Source organism: Gossypium raimondii, chromosome 13 (genome assembly GCF_025698545.1).
Source record: "Gossypium raimondii isolate GPD5lz chromosome 13, ASM2569854v1, whole genome shotgun sequence".
NCBI classification, from domain to species: domain Eukaryota; kingdom Viridiplantae; phylum Streptophyta; class Magnoliopsida; order Malvales; family Malvaceae; genus Gossypium; species Gossypium raimondii.
Window position 1 is genome coordinate 56,390,489 of NC_068577.1, and position 18,784 is coordinate 56,409,272.

General features: G+C 35.7%; 1 protein-coding gene and 1 long non-coding RNA gene across 3 annotated transcripts in view; both read right to left on the bottom strand.

Annotated features, from left to right (window-relative positions):
- The window catches only part of LOC105781766 (probable 2-oxoglutarate-dependent dioxygenase AOP1), a 70,279-nt gene that overhangs the window by 25,453 nt on the left and 26,042 nt on the right, over positions 1-18,784 (bottom strand). The gene's annotated exons all lie outside the window — the stretch shown is intronic.
- Positions 1,211-2,820, bottom strand: LOC128036041 (uncharacterized). Its single transcript, XR_008192826.1, has 3 exons — positions 2,781-2,820; positions 2,230-2,316; positions 1,211-1,436 (listed from the first exon to the last, which is right to left on the bottom strand). It is a non-coding gene; the product is annotated as an uncharacterized LOC128036041 (long non-coding RNA).

Here is an 18,784-nt window from a genome sequence, read left to right on the forward strand (position 1 = left end):
AAAAAAAACCTAATTGTAAAAATATTAAAAAGGTGGAGGGGCTAAAAGCGTAATTTACCCCTCCGCTCAAAAACACGCGGATCCTAAGCCGGGTCAGGTCGGATTTGGGTCGGCCTCCCCAAAACGACGCCGTTTTGGCACCTGGGGAGGCCAAGTGAAACGGCACCGTTTCACTAGGCTATTTAAACCAAAAAAACCTTAAAAATTTTCATTTTTCCTTTTCTTTTAAAAAAAACCGTGGAACACTCTCCCCTCCCCTCTTCTTCTCCAGGCATCGGCCCAAAATTCGCGAAGGATCACAGATCAGCCACCGGTCAATCAGCGACAGTGTGCTGCGTCTGATGGCGGAAAAAGAAAAAACTTCAGATCCGGTCCTTTAGCAACCCCTAAACCTAAATCTAGCCCCGAAATCATCAAAATACTAATGGAAAAGCCCAAAATCTCAAGAAACCTTTCGGTTTCCGGCCGTCTATCCTCGGAGACGACTACCTCAGTCATTCATGGCGATCCTGGCTCAAAAAGGTTGTCTCTTTCTTTCTCCTACTTATTTTATTCGTATATAGATAAAAAAATAATAATAGTAGATTTAAAATAAAATAAAAGAAATTGTGGATCTTAACCTTTTGGATCGATTTTTGCTCTCAGTATCGAACTCTCTGTATTTTTGTAACACCCCTTACCCGAGACCGTTTCCGGAGTCGAGCACGAGGCATTACTTAGCTTATCTTACCAATTCGGAGCATAAAAACTAGGATTGAAAATTTATTTCACTATTTACAGCAAATCTGTCCAATCGCGCAGCAGTTACTAAATTAATTATAACTTGAGCTACAGAACTCGAAATTTAATTCCGTAAATTTTCCCTGAAACTAGACTCATATATCTACTCACTATAAAATTTTTAGAATTTTTGGTTCAGCAAATTAGTACAGTTTATTAGTTAAAGTCTCCCCTGTTTCACCATTCGACTATTCTGACCTCTTGTTACTAAAAATAAGTTTTCTCACTGTAGGATTTTCATATGAAGTTCTTACTTGTTTCTACAGAAAATAGACTCAACAAGCTTTAATTCCATATATCATTCACCCTCTAATTCATTTTATACTATCTTGGGTGATTTTTCAAATTCACGTCACTGTGCTGCCTGAATTCTGTTTCTTTGCAAAATTTTATCCTTTCATGATTTCCATGCATAATTTATCACCTAATCTTTCATAACAACAAACACCTTCATCCTTAACCATTTTAATGACCATACATCATCAAATACTTACACATCACTCATTAGCAAAATCATCATTACAAACATACAAAATAACTAAATCCCTATACATGCCATAACTCAAACGTGTTTCGATATAAAATACCGAGCAGTTGTAGTTGATAGTGTGGACGATCTCCGACTTCTTTAGGATCCTTGAAGTAGCTTTGCAATACTATAAGAGAAAGAGAAATAAAAGAAGTAAGCATAAAGCTTAGTAAGTTTACTAGCAAATAAATAACAATATTTAACTTAAATAATTAAACTCAATGTCTATATCTCTAGTTTACTCTTTAGTTAATCTCATACTAGTTCTCTTACTTGTTTACTTAGAATACTTGTGTGCATAACTTACTCAATCCTTGCTGCATCGTTGAACATCAATTGATAGTATAATAAGTTCTTAAGTCTTACAACTTACGAGCTTGCCATTTATGCTTTAAACTGAACTTTCATGAACATGATTCATTTACAAGCCCGTTGAGCTACATTGGAATAATAAGGATACTCGGGTCTCTTCTGATAATAACATGCCAAAGCCATGTCCCAGACATGGTCTTACATGGGATGTTCTCATGTTGGTGCCCATGCCATGTCCTGCACATGGTCTTATAGGGACCTCTCATCTCGGTACAACGCCATGTCCTGACATGGTCTTACATAAGACCTCTCGTCTCGGTGCCCATGCCATGTCCCAGACATGGTCTTACAGGGGACCTCTCATGATCTTAAGGATGCCAATGCCATGTCCCAGACATGGTCTTATATGGGATCACTTTACCCAAATGTCATGACATTCGTATCCAGTACCATCCTTATGTATCAACGGGACTTTTTAATTTTAATTCTCTATCATTTCATGCTTAGATCATCATCAAATAAATTCATAAAATAAATTCATAGTTGCTGGAAAATAACAGCATTGATAATAAATATTGAAATATTGCATTTATTTACCGTAAACTTACCTCGGTACCAATTATAGCCAAATTCACCAACTTAGTCTTCAACTTTATTCTTCCCTTTGTCTAACCTCGAGTTTCGTACTTCTTGATCTAAAATAGTAAATTTAACTTATTTAATACTCACATTCAACAAAACAGCCCTTGACTCTAACTTTTCAAAATTACAATTTTGCCCCTAAACTTTACATAATTACATTTTTGCCCCAAGGCTCGGAAATTAAACTTCATCTCTTATTCTTATGTTTTATAACATTCTGAACATTTTTCCTTTTATGGCAACATCAAATTCCCACTCTAACATGTACTTATGAACATTAGGTATTTTTACCGATTATGTCGTTTTACTCGTTTTCACTTAAAATCGCTTAGCAAAAGTTGTTTAACATAATTTCTAGCTTCATATTCTATCATAAAACATCAAAATAAACACTTTTCACCTATGGGTATTTTTCCAAATATAAACCCTAGGTTAAATTATTGCTAGAATAAGCTAAATTAAGCTACAGGGATCTCAAAACGTAAAGAACATTAAAAGCGGGCTTGGGATCACTTACTATGGAGCTTGGAAGCTTGAAAACCCTAACTATGGCTACCCCTTGCTGATTTCGTTCATATGAAGAAGATGAGCATAATTTGTCATCTTTTTCCTTTTAATTCATTTTAATTACTAGATTACCAAATTGCCCCTAACTTAAAAATTTTCTATTTCACTTATCTCATGTCCATTTTGTCTACCAAGTTACCAATGGTATAATTACCATATAAGGACCTCCAATTTAAAGTTTCATAACAATTGGACACATCTAACATGTAGAACTCAACTTTTGCACTTTTACAATTTAGTCCTTTTGACTAAATTGAGTGCCCAAACGTCGAAATTTTCGAACGAAATTTTCACGAAATCATTTTGTGAAATTGTAGACCATAAAAATATAAGAAAAATAAAATTTTTCTCATCGGATTTGTGGTCCCGAAACCACTATTCTGATAACCTCAAATTTGGGCCATTACAATTTTGGTTGTGAAAATAATTGTTTTCTATTGATTTTTTCCGATCCCCTTTACAATATTTCAATGGCCTTTTTATAGCCACAGTAATAAAAAAATAAAGAAACAAATCATGTTTGATATTTTTTTATCTGCAATCTTTGATTTTGTTTCCTTCTTTGTGTTTATTTCTTGCAGGTGAAGGCGTGGAGATTCGGCTAGTGCGGGCTAGGTGGCTGCGGTGCAAACAGAAACCCTAGAATTTCCTGAATCTGTTTTAGGCCACTATAATTTGGGCCACTGTTCTTGTATTTTGGGCCCATTTTATTGTAAAAGGACTGTTGTATTTGGACTGTTTTATTTGCTTCATATAGACCGGGCAAATTGGGCCAATTACAGCTTCCCCTTTTTGCTCGCTATCGTGTAACGGGAACGGAGCAAAGACTTTAAAAATGACCAATTTTGCCCGGTCGTGCTGGACCTTGGTACTTTTCTTCTTCAAGTAGCCTCATTCCTTCCTACTGCATCTTCAGAAGTATAGGAACTAATGCTTCAATCTACTCCATTGCAATTTTAAGGAGATATGGTTTGTACGTTGCAGTTTCTCAAAGTTTGCTATCTTTAATCTGCTCCACTGCAACTTCAGGGAGATAAGACTTGTAGCTTCAACTTGGTTTGCTGCAACTTAAAGATGAATTTGATGCAATCTGCTCTACTGTAATTTCAGAAAGATAAGATCCATCACTCTAATCCACTCCACTACAACTTTAGGGAGACGGGATTTGTTTATTTTGTCTGCCCCACTGCAATTTCAGGGGGATATGACTTGCTTTCTTGAGTCTGCTCCACTGCAAATTCAGGAAGATAAGACCTAATACAATCTACTCTACTGCAACTTCAGAGAGATAAGATCTATTATTTTAATCCGCTCCACTGCAACTTCAGAGAGATAGGATTACTGCTTTAATCTGCTCCACTGTAACTTCAGGGAGATAAGATTCGCCATATTAAATCTTTTTAATTGCAATGTTGGGGAAACACGATTCGCCGTCGTAGCTTTAATCTGTTCCACTATACCGCCAGGGGAGTAATATTCGCCGTTGCGGCTTCAATCTTCTCCACTGTAATGCCAAAGAGATAGGATTCGCTGCCCACAGCTTCAGTCCGCTCCACTTCAGCTAATCCAAGCCTTAACGCCAAGGAGATAAGATTCGCCGCCGTGGCTTTAATCTGCTCCGCTACAACTCCGGGGAAATAAGATTCGCCGCTATGGCTTCAATCTTTTCCATTGTAGCGCCAAGGCAATAAGACTAATGTCTTCGATCTACTTTACTACCAGTACAGGAAGGCAAGATCTGCTATTTTCAACCTACTCCAGTGCTGCTCAGGGAAACAAGGCTGGAGTTTCACCGGTTTCTTCTCTGGAGAACATGACCTGAACCTAATTATGCCTATTGATTAGGATGTCATGATCAGAATGAATCAAATGCTCCTAACTAGACGTGTATGAATGACATTTGAATAAATGCAGAATGTCATTTTTCGAGAATGATCCCTCATTTTCACTCAAGTTATCATTACTCGAAGTTTATTAAGGTTTTATCACTGACGTGCTACAAAGCTTTTTTGCTCGGCTGGTGTCTACCAAGCAAAACTTAGTCAAATTGTCCCACTGTATTTTTCTATTGTTGTGACCCAAAGGTAGAAAAGTCTGGCTTTTCCTCAATCTTCTCCTATCGTAACTCAAGTATGCAGATCCCAAACTCTTTTGGTCCTTTACACCATTCCCAAGGTGTCATACAACTTCTTATGCACAAATGAAGAATTTTCTTTTTAAAGGGAATTTCTCTTTATCCCTTGGTGATCCCTACTTGTTTGTTCATTAAAGCTTTGTCACCAATAAGATATCTTGTCAAAATCTTAAACATTTCAACTTTTAAACTTGGCATGTTCTAAGCAATAGTCCTGTTTCAGGTTACTGTATTATTTAGAAACTTCCAGAGTAATGTGCAAAACTTCCTTTGTGAAAGTTTATTAGTCCATTAATCATTATTCTAATGCAACATGCTTGCACCAAGATCATAATACTGCCTAAGAAATGAATTATCAAATAAGAATAATAGAAAAGGAATTTATTGAGAGCAAGTGTCTTGAAAAGAAAAAGGTATTCAAGAACAACGAAGAATAAAGTATTGCAAGAACAAACAAATTCTGTACAAGTAATATGAAGACTAGATGCCTCGGATATCGCAGCTTGAACTTCTCCGTACAAACTAAGAACCATTTTGAATTTAACATGTGTTTAGGAGAGCTACAGTACTTTGTCGATGCCCCAAGATGTCGCATACTCTTTTTTGTTGACTCAAGTATGGCAAGATCACCATATGCCCCAATCTGATTAATATTTGAGCCGCCCTTTTCGAGTTTTCAACTCAAATCCCCTTTGGTCTCAAAGTGCCCTTTGCAGATTTTCACCTTGGCCTCTCCATTTTTTTTTGATTCAAAACGTCCTTTGCGGGTTTTCACTTTGATTCCTCCTTTTCCTTCAAGTGAAATATTTCTTGACTGAATCTAAATTTACAGGATTCGGTAAGTTTTTACTATTCATTTCACTCAAAATCAAAACACCTCTAGAAAAAACCTTTTTTACAACATAAGGTCCTTCTCAGTTTGACATCCATTTCCTTCTGAAATCCTTTTATAAAAGGAGGATTTTCTTCAACACCAAGTCCCCCTCATGAAATTCTCTAGGACGAACATTTTTGTTATATGCTCTCATCATTCGTTTCTGGTACATTTGACCGTGACGAATAGCCTTTAGTCTTTTATCTTCTATCAGGTTTAACTGATCATCCCGAGATTGGATCCATTCAGCCTCATCCAACTTTAGCTCAGCCAATACTCGGAGAGAAAGGATTTCAACTTTAATGGGTAAAACTGCCTCCATTCCATAAACCAAAGAAAAATGTGTTACCCCAGTAGAAGACTGATAGATGTTCGGTAAGCAAGAAGAGCGAATGGTAACTTCTCATGCCAATCTTTGTAAGTTTCAGTCATTTTCGCCACAATTTTCTTGATATTTTTATTGGCCACTTCCACTGCACCATTCATTTTTGGACGATATGGTGATGAATTATGGTGTCTAATCTTGAACTAGTTGCAGACTTCCGCTATTGTGCTGTTATTCAGATTCAGCGTATTGTCAGATATGATTCTTTCAGGCATTCCATATCGACATATGATCTCTTTCTTCAAAAACTTACTGACCACTGACTTCGTGACATTAGCATATGAGGCTGCTTCTACCCACTTAGTGAAGTAATCAATAACTACAAAAATGAAACGATGTCCATTAGAAGCCTTTGGCGATATTGGCCCAATGACATCCATCCCCCACATGGAGAAAGGTCATGGAGAAGTCATAACATGAAGAGGTGAATGAGGCGCGTGCATTTTATCCCCATAAATTTGGCATTCATGGCACTTCTTAGCATAATTGATGCAATCTCTTTTCATGGTGGACCAGTAATATCCGAATCTCATGATCTGTCTAGCCATGGTGAATCCATTGGCTTGTGTTCCACAAATACCCTAATGGACTTCTTCTAAAATTTCCTTAGCCTCTACAACATCCACTCACCTCAACAGTACTCGATCCTTTCCCCTTTTGTATAGAATCTCTCCATTCAAGACATAGTCAATAGCTAGTCTCCTCAATGTCCTCTTATCATTCTCCGTTGCCTGATCAGGATATTTGCGATTCTTCACATATAGCAATATATCTTGGTACCAGGGATGATTATCATTCTCCACTTCTTCAATACTGTAGAAGTGGGCTGGGATCTGATAAATACTAATTTGAATGGGCTTCATGTCCTCTAATATGTTCAATTTAATCATGGAGGCTAAAGTGGCCAGAGCATCAGCCATCTGATTTTCTACTCGTGGGATATAACAAAAGGTAATGTTGTTAAATTATTCAATCAATTCTAGAACCAATCTCCGATAACAGATCAACTTGGGGTCTCTTGTTTCCCATTCCCCTCTTAGTTGGTATCTTACCAAGCTGAGTCTTTGAATACATCTAGTGTCTTAATTTTCCGCTCTATGGCTACTTGGATACCCATTATGCAAGCTTCATATTCAGCCATGTTATTAGTGCAATCGAAGTCTAATTTACTAGTGAAAGGATGATAATATCCATTTGAAGATACCAGGATTGCCCCAATCCCATTACCTAACACATTCAAAGCTCCGTCAAAGTTTAACCTCCAAGAATAATTCTTTTGAGAATCCTCTTCAGAATTTGCTACATACATCAAGTCTTCATTCGAGAAATCAAAGTCCAGAGGCTCATAGTCTTCTAAAGCTCTGCTAGCCAAGAAATCTGTTATTGCACTTCCTTTGATGGCCTTCTGACTTGCATATACTATATCAAACTCGGAGAGTAAGATTTGTCATCTAGCCATTCTCTCATTCAACGCCGTTGACTCCATCATATACTTTAAATGGTCTAATTTTGAAATTAGCCAAGTCGTATGATAGAGTAAGTATTGCCTCAACCTCTTTGTCGTCCAAATCAAGGCTCAACATAATTTTTCGATAGACGAATATCTCATTTCACAATCAGTGAACTTCTTACTGAGATAGTATATCGCATTTTCCTTCTTTCCAGTCACATCATGTTAACCCAACACACATCCAATGGAATTTTCGAACACCTTTAAATACAAAATCAAGGGTCTATCTAGGTTACGTAGTGACAGCACAAGAGTATTGGATAGGTATTGCTTTATCTTTTCAAAAGCTTCCTGGCATTCTTCATTCCAAACACCTGGATTATATTTCTTCAGAAGATGAAATATGGGATCACATTTCTCGGTCAATTGTGAAATGAATTGAGCAATATAATTTAGACTTCCTAAGAAACCTCGAACCTCTTTCTGTGTACGTGGTGGCAGTAAATCTCGTATCGCCTTGACTTTGTTTGGATCAATCTCGATTCCTTTTTCACTGACTATGAAGCCCAACAACTTTTCTGACCTGGCTCCAAAAGTACATTTTTTTGGATTGAGTTTGAGCTGAAACTTTTTAGTCTTAAGAACAATTTTCTCAGGACCTGCACATGCTTCTCCTCTGTTCTGGATTTGGCAATCATATCATCAACATAAAACTCAATCTCTTTGTGCATCATGTCATGGAACAAGGCTACCATGGCTCTCTGATATGTTGCTCCCGCATTCTTTAATCTGAATGGCATTACTTTGTAGCAAAATGTTCCCCACAAAGTAATGAATGTAGTCTTTCCTATATCTTCAGGATGCATCTTTATCTAATTATATCCTGAGAAACCATCCATGAAAGAAAACAATGATATCCCACCGTATTGTCCACCAAAGTATCGATATGTGGCAATGGAAAATTGTCTTTTGGGCTAACTTTGTTCAAATCTCTGTAATCTACGCACATTCGCACTTTTCCATCTTTTTTAGGGACTGGAATGATGTTGGCTACCCATTCAAAATATTTGACCTCCTGTAAAAACTCAGCATCAAACTACTTATTGACTTCCTCTTTTATTTTAAGCACAATATTGGGCCTTATTCTTATTAGCTTCTATTGAACTGGCTTACAACCCTCCCTTATAGGTAGGCGATGCACCACAATATCAGTGCTCAACCCGGGCATATCTTGGTATAACCATGCGAAGACATCTTTGAATTCTTGTAGTAATTCAATAAGGTCTCGTCTTGTCTTTGCAGAAATCCCAGTTCTAATTTTCACCTCTTTCCCTTCTTCTAAGCTCACAACTTCTATTGCTTCCTTATGAGGTAGAATTTGTTTTTCTTCATGTTCTACCATTCTCAACAAGTCCAAAGATAAACCACCATCTACGTCACCTTCAAAGTCCTGCGATCCCTCTGAACACATGTTTCGTTCAAGAGGAAACTCTGAGTTTGTAGCAGCGTCATTCACGTCATTGATATACAGGGACCTAATATGGTTATAAAAGAATGTATGAATTTATGTACAATTATTTGTGCAATATGATTATAAATGAAAGAATTATTTAATATATTTACTCGTATGGAAAGAATAAAAGAATATTTGCTCGAAATAATTGCAAAGATGTATTTTATTAAAATAATGATGTTTGAACATAAGCCTATTTCACAAAAGAGTTCTTATTGTCCCTAGGCTAAAACAACAAGTTTGTTTCGAATATTACTCTGAGAAAGTTCTAAAGACTTCAGGCATTTCTTCCGCAGTCTATTTATTTAGAACACTCCCAAGTTCATAAGGACCAATTGCTAACAAGCTCCCTTCTTTATTTGTATCCTCACAAATGGCATTGATGTGCATATTTTCCAACGTCTCTTTGATACTTTCCTCAATCAGTATCCTTCTCTCAGAATGAATGACCCCTCTGGATATGAAAGTTTTGGATATGTGGGGAATTATTATTGGCTCTCATTTAGTTTCCTCCCTTCTTAGATGCGTCTTTCTTCTTTCCTGCCTTTTTTCTAACTCCTTCTTTCTCTGTCCTTTGTCTGGCTTGTATCCTAAGTCAAAGTGATCTTGTTTTTCTTTCAGCACTGGAACCTCAATTTTCCCTTGAAGGTATTTCCCTAATCCTCTTCTGGGTAAAGCTCATTTCCCTACCAACAATTGCAAACCCATCTCTGTAGTTTTGGATATTTTAGACACCAGAATTTTGCTCCCTTCAAGAACAAATGTTGCATTTACAAACTCCAGAGATCGAAATAAGCATTCCACTGACTCGTCATTAGTCTCCACATATGACACCTCATTGGATACAGCCACTATAATATCCTCTTCAGTGTTTATTGTCACTAGCTGACCTTCTGACACTAACTTCAATTTCTGATGTAATGATGACGGTACGGCCCCTGCTGAATGTATCCATGGTCTCCCTAATAAGCAATTATAAGAGAGTTTGATGTCCATCACAAGAAAATCCACCTCGTAAACTGTTGGGCCAATCAGTAGGGGTATCTCAATTCTTCCCATGACCTTCCTTTCTGTACCGTCAAATGCCCTCACTATATTTAGGCATGTCTTCATGTGCGAGTTGTCTATGGGAAGCCTGTTAAGTGTGGACAATGGCAACACGTTCAATGCTGATCCATTGTCAATCAAGACTCCTGGCAAAAAATACCCCTTGCATCGTGTAGTAATACGTAAAGCCTTAGTAGACCCCATACCCCCAGGTGGAATCTCATCATCGTTGAAGAATATGAAGTTATCAGCACTGGTATTATTGACCAACCGGTCCAATTTGTTGATAGAAATATCGTTGGCTACATAGGTTTCGTTCAATACCTTCATCAACGCACTACGGTGTACTTTTAAATGCAAGAGCAAGGCCAGTACAGATATGCGAGCCGGTTGTTTATGCAACTGTTTGACAACATTATACTCATTATGCTTTAAAAATTTGAGGAATTCCACAGCTTCTTCCTCTTTTACTGGCTCGTTAATGGATAACACAGGCTCAGCTATTTTCCCCTTTTGTTCCACTGTTATGGCCCTTCCTTTCATAGGTTCTGGATAGGCACCTATACCTTGATCCTCTGCAATCTCCTTTCCAGGGATAGTTGTATTGCACTCGTAGTTCCGTAGAACCTTCCTACTATCTTGGTAAAAAAAAGTTGCAGGTTTCTTTATTATGATCATTGGCATTACTGGCGTTCTCACTTCATCATTCTTTGGTCGTGAGATGATGACCACAGGCTGAGTTACTATTGGAACCTTCGTGGATTCGAATGTGCAGATACTCCCTTCTTCCTTAACTTCTTCGTAAAACTCCATTTCCTTGTCATCCATCATACCTTGAACCAAGGCTCTGAGTTCTCTACATTCTTGAATCTCATGTCCCTCCTCGTGATGGAACTCACAGTAGTTTTCTAACCTTTCAAAGCTTCTCTCTGAATCCAAAACAAACAACCCCCTTTCTACCATCTTCTTCCAGACCCATCTCAAAGGAATTTTCACTTCTGCGATATCTTCCTTGATTCTTTTACCCATATTCCCACCTATCATGTTCACTCTATTATCATTATGATCAGGTAACAGATTCTCTGTACTGGGCGAATCATCTAATTTAACAACGCCCATGCCTATGAGTCTTTCAACCAGCTTTTTGAACGTCGTACAATGTTCTATGGAATGCCCCACAATTCTCGCGTGATAATCGCATCGTGCGTTTACATCGTACCACTTGGGGTACGGAGGCTGTAGAGGTTTCAAGTAGTAAGGGGAAACCACATGTGCATTGAATAAATTCCGATACAGCTCCCTATACGATTTTGGAATTGGCGTAAATTGAGGCTTTTCCGTGTTTTGTCTTGTATCAGATCCATGTTTTGATGATCCTTGTTGGTTAACAGCCTCCTTCTTCGGCTGATTCACCGTAATCGTTTTTGAATAACCCTTGCTATATGAACTTGTGTTATTGACCTCGCTTTATTTTTTCTTCAAGGCCGACCTTCTGCTATTTTCTCCAGCATCAATCTTCCCACTTCTGATAGCATTTTCTATCATTTCACCATTCATAACTATGTCAGAAAAGCTTTTTGTGGCACTTCCTAACATATGTGTGATAAATGGGACCTTCAATGTGTTAACGAAAAGCATTGTCAATTCTCTTTCTAGAAGAGATGGCTGAACTTGGACGACAACCTCCCTCCACCTCTGTGCGTATTGCCTAAAACTTTCACCAGGCTTCTTTTTCATGTTTTGTAGAATGATTCTATCAGGTGCCATGTCGGTTACATGATTGTACTACTTTATGAATGCCTGTGCTAAATCTCTCCATGAATTAATCTTGGTACGACTCAATTGATTGTACCACTTGGATGTTGCCCCTGTGAGGCTATCCTGGAAACAATGTATCAGCAGCTGGTCGTTATTAACATACCCAGTCATCCGCCTAAAAAACATGGTAATATGAGCTTCAGGGCTACAAGTTCCATTGTACTTCTCGAACTCGGGCATTTTGAATTTGTAAGGGAGTACTAAATTGGAACCAAGCTCAATTCTTTAGCGTCAATCCCATGATAGCTTTCAATACTTTCAATTGCTCTAAATTTTTTCTCCAGCCATTTATACTTTTCTTCTAGCTGTTTTGGCAATTCATCCTTCATTTTCTCTCTTCCAGTTGTTTCATCGAAGTCAGGGATAGTAGGATTGACAAGGTTGTCTTCGGGATTAGAGTCTGATCCAGCTTGAAAATTCATTAGTGTTGTAACACTGGCCTGAAACTGCTGAGGCTTGATGGTGACAGAAGATTTGTGCGGATATACCTCAATATGCTGAGGGGTAAAGCCTGAGGGATAAATGGGTCCATCACTGTCTCCTTCTTCAACATTGAGCACAGAGTCCTTTCCTTTATCAACTCCCCCAGTCAACAACTGAGTTAATTGAGTCATCATATTCCCCTGAGATTCCACCATTTTGTCCATCATTTTTTGCTGAAACTTTCAAGTTGCTCTTTCATTTGTTGTTGAAGCTGATCTTGTCTTTCTTTTTGGAATTGTTCTAGCCTTTCCATCATTTGTTCCATGTCTTTAGTTTTTGATCAAGTATCGTAGCAGTGTTTGGTGGGTTGGTTGGTTTCCAGATTAACTGAGGAGTGATTTAAATTAATTAGAATCTTTTAATATATATTTTTTAATGCATATGAAGCAAATGCAATGCATGAAATGAATTCAAAAAGGCTTCAATTTTGATTCAATTCCATTTAAGAAAACTTTACTAGAAATTAAAGTTCTTTACATAAAGTGAATTACAAATAAAGCTTTGCCCTATTACTTAGAATTCTAATTCATACTTCACACTCAACATGTCAACCTGCACTACTAAAGTCTGTATGTGATCAGCTACTTCTCGAATCTGGACCACAGCTTCCTCCATAATATGATCTCTGCTCTTAACTTGATTCTGAAAGTAGTAAAGTTGTTCATTATTACGACTTTCAATTGCCTCCAAGCACTCGATCCGGATCTCATAATTTTGCAATGTCGTTTCTAACTATTCTATTCTTTTCTTCATTTCCTCAATCTTGCCTAAGCTTGCTCTCAATTCTATTGCAGATTTTCGATTTTGATACTGACGAAGAGATTTTTCCAACTCTGTCACCCTGTCCTTTAACTCGCCTTTTTCCTTTTGGCTTTCTGGCAAACTCTTCTCTAAAGCCTCATTTCGTGTCTGAACCTCTTGGAATTTCTGTTCCCATCATCGACTTTGTCTTTTTCTTCTCAAATTTCTGCTCGCCACTGTTCTAAAGTTTTTCCCAGCCCGGCAGTTCTTATTTACAGACGCAACTTTTTATAATCTGCTTTCAAACTATCCAACTTCTCTTCAGCCTTGTTTTTCCCTTTTCTTAATTTCTCAATTTCGAGCTTTTGAATGTCTATGTCTAATATTAAGTTCATCTTCTCTTCCTCCATTTGTTCTATCTTCTTTTCTAAATCTGCATTTCTTCTTTCAAAATCTAGTCTTATGATTTCCAACTCAGAAGGGACGACCCGCAAATATTGCTCTATTGACTGGCTATTTTCCTGATTTGACTTAGGTGTATTATCATTGATCCTCCTAACCCACCATTCATTATACTCAGGAGTTTTCATCAGACCCACAGCTAACCTCTTCATCCGGCGAGTGTGCTTCTATGCACTGGATATTTCTTGAATCTTTTTTTCTATAACCATCATCCCTGTATGAGAATTCACAATCATGTATTCCTTGGGTCGCAGGTATAAATTGCCTTGACCTATACTGCCTTAGCACTAATAATGGGACATATCCAACAGCTCCCAAAATTCCAAGCAAAGGAACCTAATCAAAATTACCACATCTATACAGGATCTCATCCGGAAGCAACTAAGGAGCTCTCCACTCGATGTCCTTTTCTTGAAGATTCTGACGAATTGTCATCCACTTCTCCTCCGAAATGTCGCCTCTCCTCGGTGTGGCTACAATCTTCTTTAGTGGCGAATAATTTTCAGAGAAAACCCGATACAAAACCCTATCAACCTTCCAAAAGTGACTGTGAAACCATGAGAGTAGGAGCTGCGCATATCCGATGAATCTACCCTCACCCGCTTTTCGGCATGCGCTAAATAACCTGAAGGTTTCTGTCAAAATTGTTAGAACTGGTGTAACCCTCTTATCAAGCCGGTCAAATAAATCGGTGACTGCTTCATCAACATTTCCCAAAGCTTTGGGGAAGACAACTAAGCCATATATACTCAAAGCAAAGATGTCTAACCTCTTCCTCACATCTGGGTATGTTAGAATTAAATCTTTCAAACTCTTCCAATGAATGCACTTGTTATCCCCCTTTTGCTTAACCCTTGCAACAACCCACTGCTCACTCATACCCGTTATGTTCATCAGCTTCTTCGAAAAGGTTAGCACATTAATAGCTCTCGAGTAGACTTTATCTACTTGAAACTTTGAACATCGAAGTAAAGCCACATATTCTTCTATAGTAGGCACCAAATCGACCTTCCCAAATGTGAAGCAGTTGTAAGCAGTTTCCAAAACTGGGCGAGGGCTCAAAACAAGTGCTTGTCTACCTTCACATCAAGCAAATAAGGCAAATCCCCATAATTATTATAAAATAGTTGTTTAACCTCGTCATTCCACTGATCCCAGATTTCCTTCAATTCTTACAAATTGTTTTGAGTTACACTGATGCACGTAAAATCCCATAATTCCGATACATATCCATCAGCCAAACTATCGCCTTTCTCTCGCTGCGTTGTTTCAGACCAAGTTCGGACAGCCGCATTATCCTCCACTTTATCAAGAAACCTTTTTTCCATGATAAGCTTTCTATCTAGCAACTGAATATGGACCGACGCCCTTTATAATGAAATGAAATGCCATGTCATGCAATCAAAATAAAACACGAAATGTCAGTATCATATAAACATAGAATATAATCAAGAAATAGTAAAATACCTACTCGGATATCTACTAGGGTTCAGTGTAGTTCTACCTAAGGTGGATTCCTAAGGTTCATTATATGAAGTTCGGCTTCTAGGGCAAAGGTACCCGAACCAGCAGATTTCTCGATCTTCACCCATTATAGGCTCGTATAGATCAAGTTCGATTCAGGGGAATACATTTTCCCTATGACTATACGGGATGAAGATCTCATGAAGGCATAGGTACAGATGTATCTCGAAAGCGATCCACTATCCTATACGGAGGTGAAAACCTCACGAAGGAATAGTTTCTCACTCCCACTTAGAAGGTAAAATCATTCAACTCATGTAATGTATAATGCAAAAATAACTAAAATACTTAGATCAATTAAGCAAGAAAATAATGAATGCAAAAGGATCTCATGAGTTTTTAAAATTTATTTTTCGACCATAAGACAAAAATTAATCAACTTTGTGGCTCGACTCTCTTATTTTTAAAAGTCCCCAGTGGAGTCGCCAAGCTGTCGAAACCATTTTTATTTTTTGGAAGAAAAAACAAAAATTTAGTTGTCGATGAAAATTGGGGTCTCCACCAATCTTTTATTGAGGTGTGATTGGATCACCTAAAAATGACTTTGGTCTATGGGTTTTAGAAAAAGGGTTCGGGAGTTAGTTACGTATGAGGAAGGATTAGCACCCCCATAATGCCCAAAAATTGGTACCAAGTTGATTAATTAATGTCTTAATGTCGAGAGTTGAAAAATTCGATTCTTAATTAAATCAAGTTATTCGTCAAGACTCTCTCATTTTGAAGAAAAAACGTCACACCCAATGCATTAGGGCACGACATTTTGGTTCTTCAAAAACGAGTTTGTCCCAAAAGATTTGTGTTATAAAATTTAAAAGAATATTCAATTGTTTAAAATTTATGAAGAAATCGCAGCCCAATACATTAGGGCACAATTTCTTAAAATCCCAAACATTGAATATTTCCTTTATTAAATTTTTTAAAAAAATCTTTGTTTCGAGAATCAACACGTCACATCCAATGCATTAGGACACACCATATTGAATTCCCGATGACAAGCTTTTCATTTTATTTTTGATTAAGGAGCAATTCTCGATTGTTAGATTTAACGAAGAAAATTGGAACCCAATACGTTAGGGTTCAATTTTCTTGAAAATCCTAAATACGAGTATTATCTCTATTTTGAAAATTTTCTATTTTTAAATTCGAGTAAAAGATGATGTAATGTTGTATTGAATGTATGTATAAATGTCACAATAACAAATAACAATAATAAATACAACAATGATATAGAAATAACATAAATAGTAAATGAACGAAATTAATATCAATAATGAAAAAAAAATGACAGCAAAATATCAAATAAATGAGAAAAATAAAAAATAAAAAAATATTCTTTTAAAATATAGATGTGAACACAAATAAATAACGAATGAAGTAAATAAACAAAATAAATAAAAAGAATAGAAGGTATATAATATATACATCAAAATTATGAAAAAATAAAAGACATACATATGATTTACATATAAAATTTTGGATTATAAAATTTATATAAACAAAATACATAATGCATTTATGAAAATAAAGAAAAATATATAAATATATATAAATTATAAAATATGTGTTAAAAATATAAGTATGTATTTAAGCATTTTCAAAAATAAATAAAAACATAGATTTATACACATATATATATAAATATAAAAAAATATTCATTAAAAAATATATACATGTACATATATAAAGAAAATAAATATATACATATATATATAAATTAAAAAAATTAATTACATATAAAAGTAATAATAATGACATTATTTAATTAATTTAAAAATAAAAAAAGACTAAATCGAACTACAGATAAAAAATTTGGCCAAATTCGCAAATAAGTGAAGATAAAAGCACTAAATTGAACACGCAAACAACAGAGAGGGACTGGAAGGGAAATTTTCCCTTCTCCTCTAAAACGGCGTTGTTCAAGTAGGGCTAAATTGAAATTCAAAATAAATTAAAGGGCAAATTAAAAAAATAAAAAAACCTAATTGTAAAAATATTAAAAAGGTAGATGGGCTAAAAGCGCAATTTACCCCTCCACTCAAAAACACGCGGATCCTAGGCCAGGTCGGGTCGACGTTGTTTCACTAGGCTATTTAAGCCAAAAAAACCTTAAAAATTTTCATTTTTCCTTTTCTTTAAAAAAAAACCGTGAAACACTCTCCCCTCCCCTCTTCTTCTCCGGGCATTGGCCCAAAATCCTACTTATTTTATTCGTATATAGATAAATAATAATAATAATAATAGTAGATTTAAAATAAAAGAAAAGAAACTGTGGATCTTAACCTTTTGGATCGATTTTTGCTCTCAGTATCAAACTCTCTGTTTTTTGGTTGTGAAAATAATTGTTTTCTATTGATTTTTTCCGATCCCCTTTACAATATTTCAATGGCCTTTTTATAGCCATAATAATAAAAAAAAAATAAAGAAACAAATCATGTTTGATATCTTCTTGATCTGCAATCTTTGATTTTGTTTCCTTCTTTATGTTTATTTCTTGCAGGTGAAGGCGTGGAGATCCAGCTCGTGCGGGCTAGGGGGCTGCGGTGCAAACAGAAACCCTAAGGTTTCCTGAATCTGTTTTGGGCCACTATTCTTGTATTTTGGGCCTCTGTATTTTGGGTTTGGGTTTTGGGCCCATTTTATTATAAAAGGACTGTTGTATTTGGACTGTTTTATTTGCTTCATGTAGGCTGGGCAAATTGGGCCAATTACAAACATCTCTTTCAACTTCCCAAAATTTTTAATTTGATTATCCAAGCATAGCAGATGAAGTGGTTGAATAATAAAAACAAAATAAAAACAAATATAAGGAAGAAATAGATCAAGTGGTTGATTATTCAAATTACATCAATTAAAAAACTTACAAACTTGAGTTTGATCTGCTTAATGAGAGTTTGCTGTAATGGAGCAGTATGTAATCAGTAATTAAACTTTTGATTGAATGGAATGGAATAAAACCGTATTATTATTGTAATTATATTTTGTATTATTATTGTCATTATATTTCTATTTTATTTATTTATTTATTTATCAAAGTTTAAATATCTTTTAACCTTATTATTATTATTATTATTATTATTATTATTATTATTATTTTGTTTTAAAATTATAATATATTATTATCGATATTATAAATTTATTATGTATTATTATATTAAGTTTCTTCATATATTAATATTTAATTTCGTCATATATCGTCTTATATGTTTTCTATGTAAATCTACTATAATATACATATATATATTTTATAATTCATACGTACATACATTTTTTATATATATTTTATAACTTAAAACTATATATACATACATATATTCTTTTATATATTTTATAGTCTTAAAATATACACATACATACTTACATATATTTTTACGTACATAGATTTTTCATATTTTCATAATTTTATGCACACACATATATATCTTTTTACTTTTTATAATTTTATTTATTTATTTATTTATTTATTTTTCATTATTGATTTGAAAGAATGCTTTAATTTTATTTGCTCGTATCCATCGTATTTATT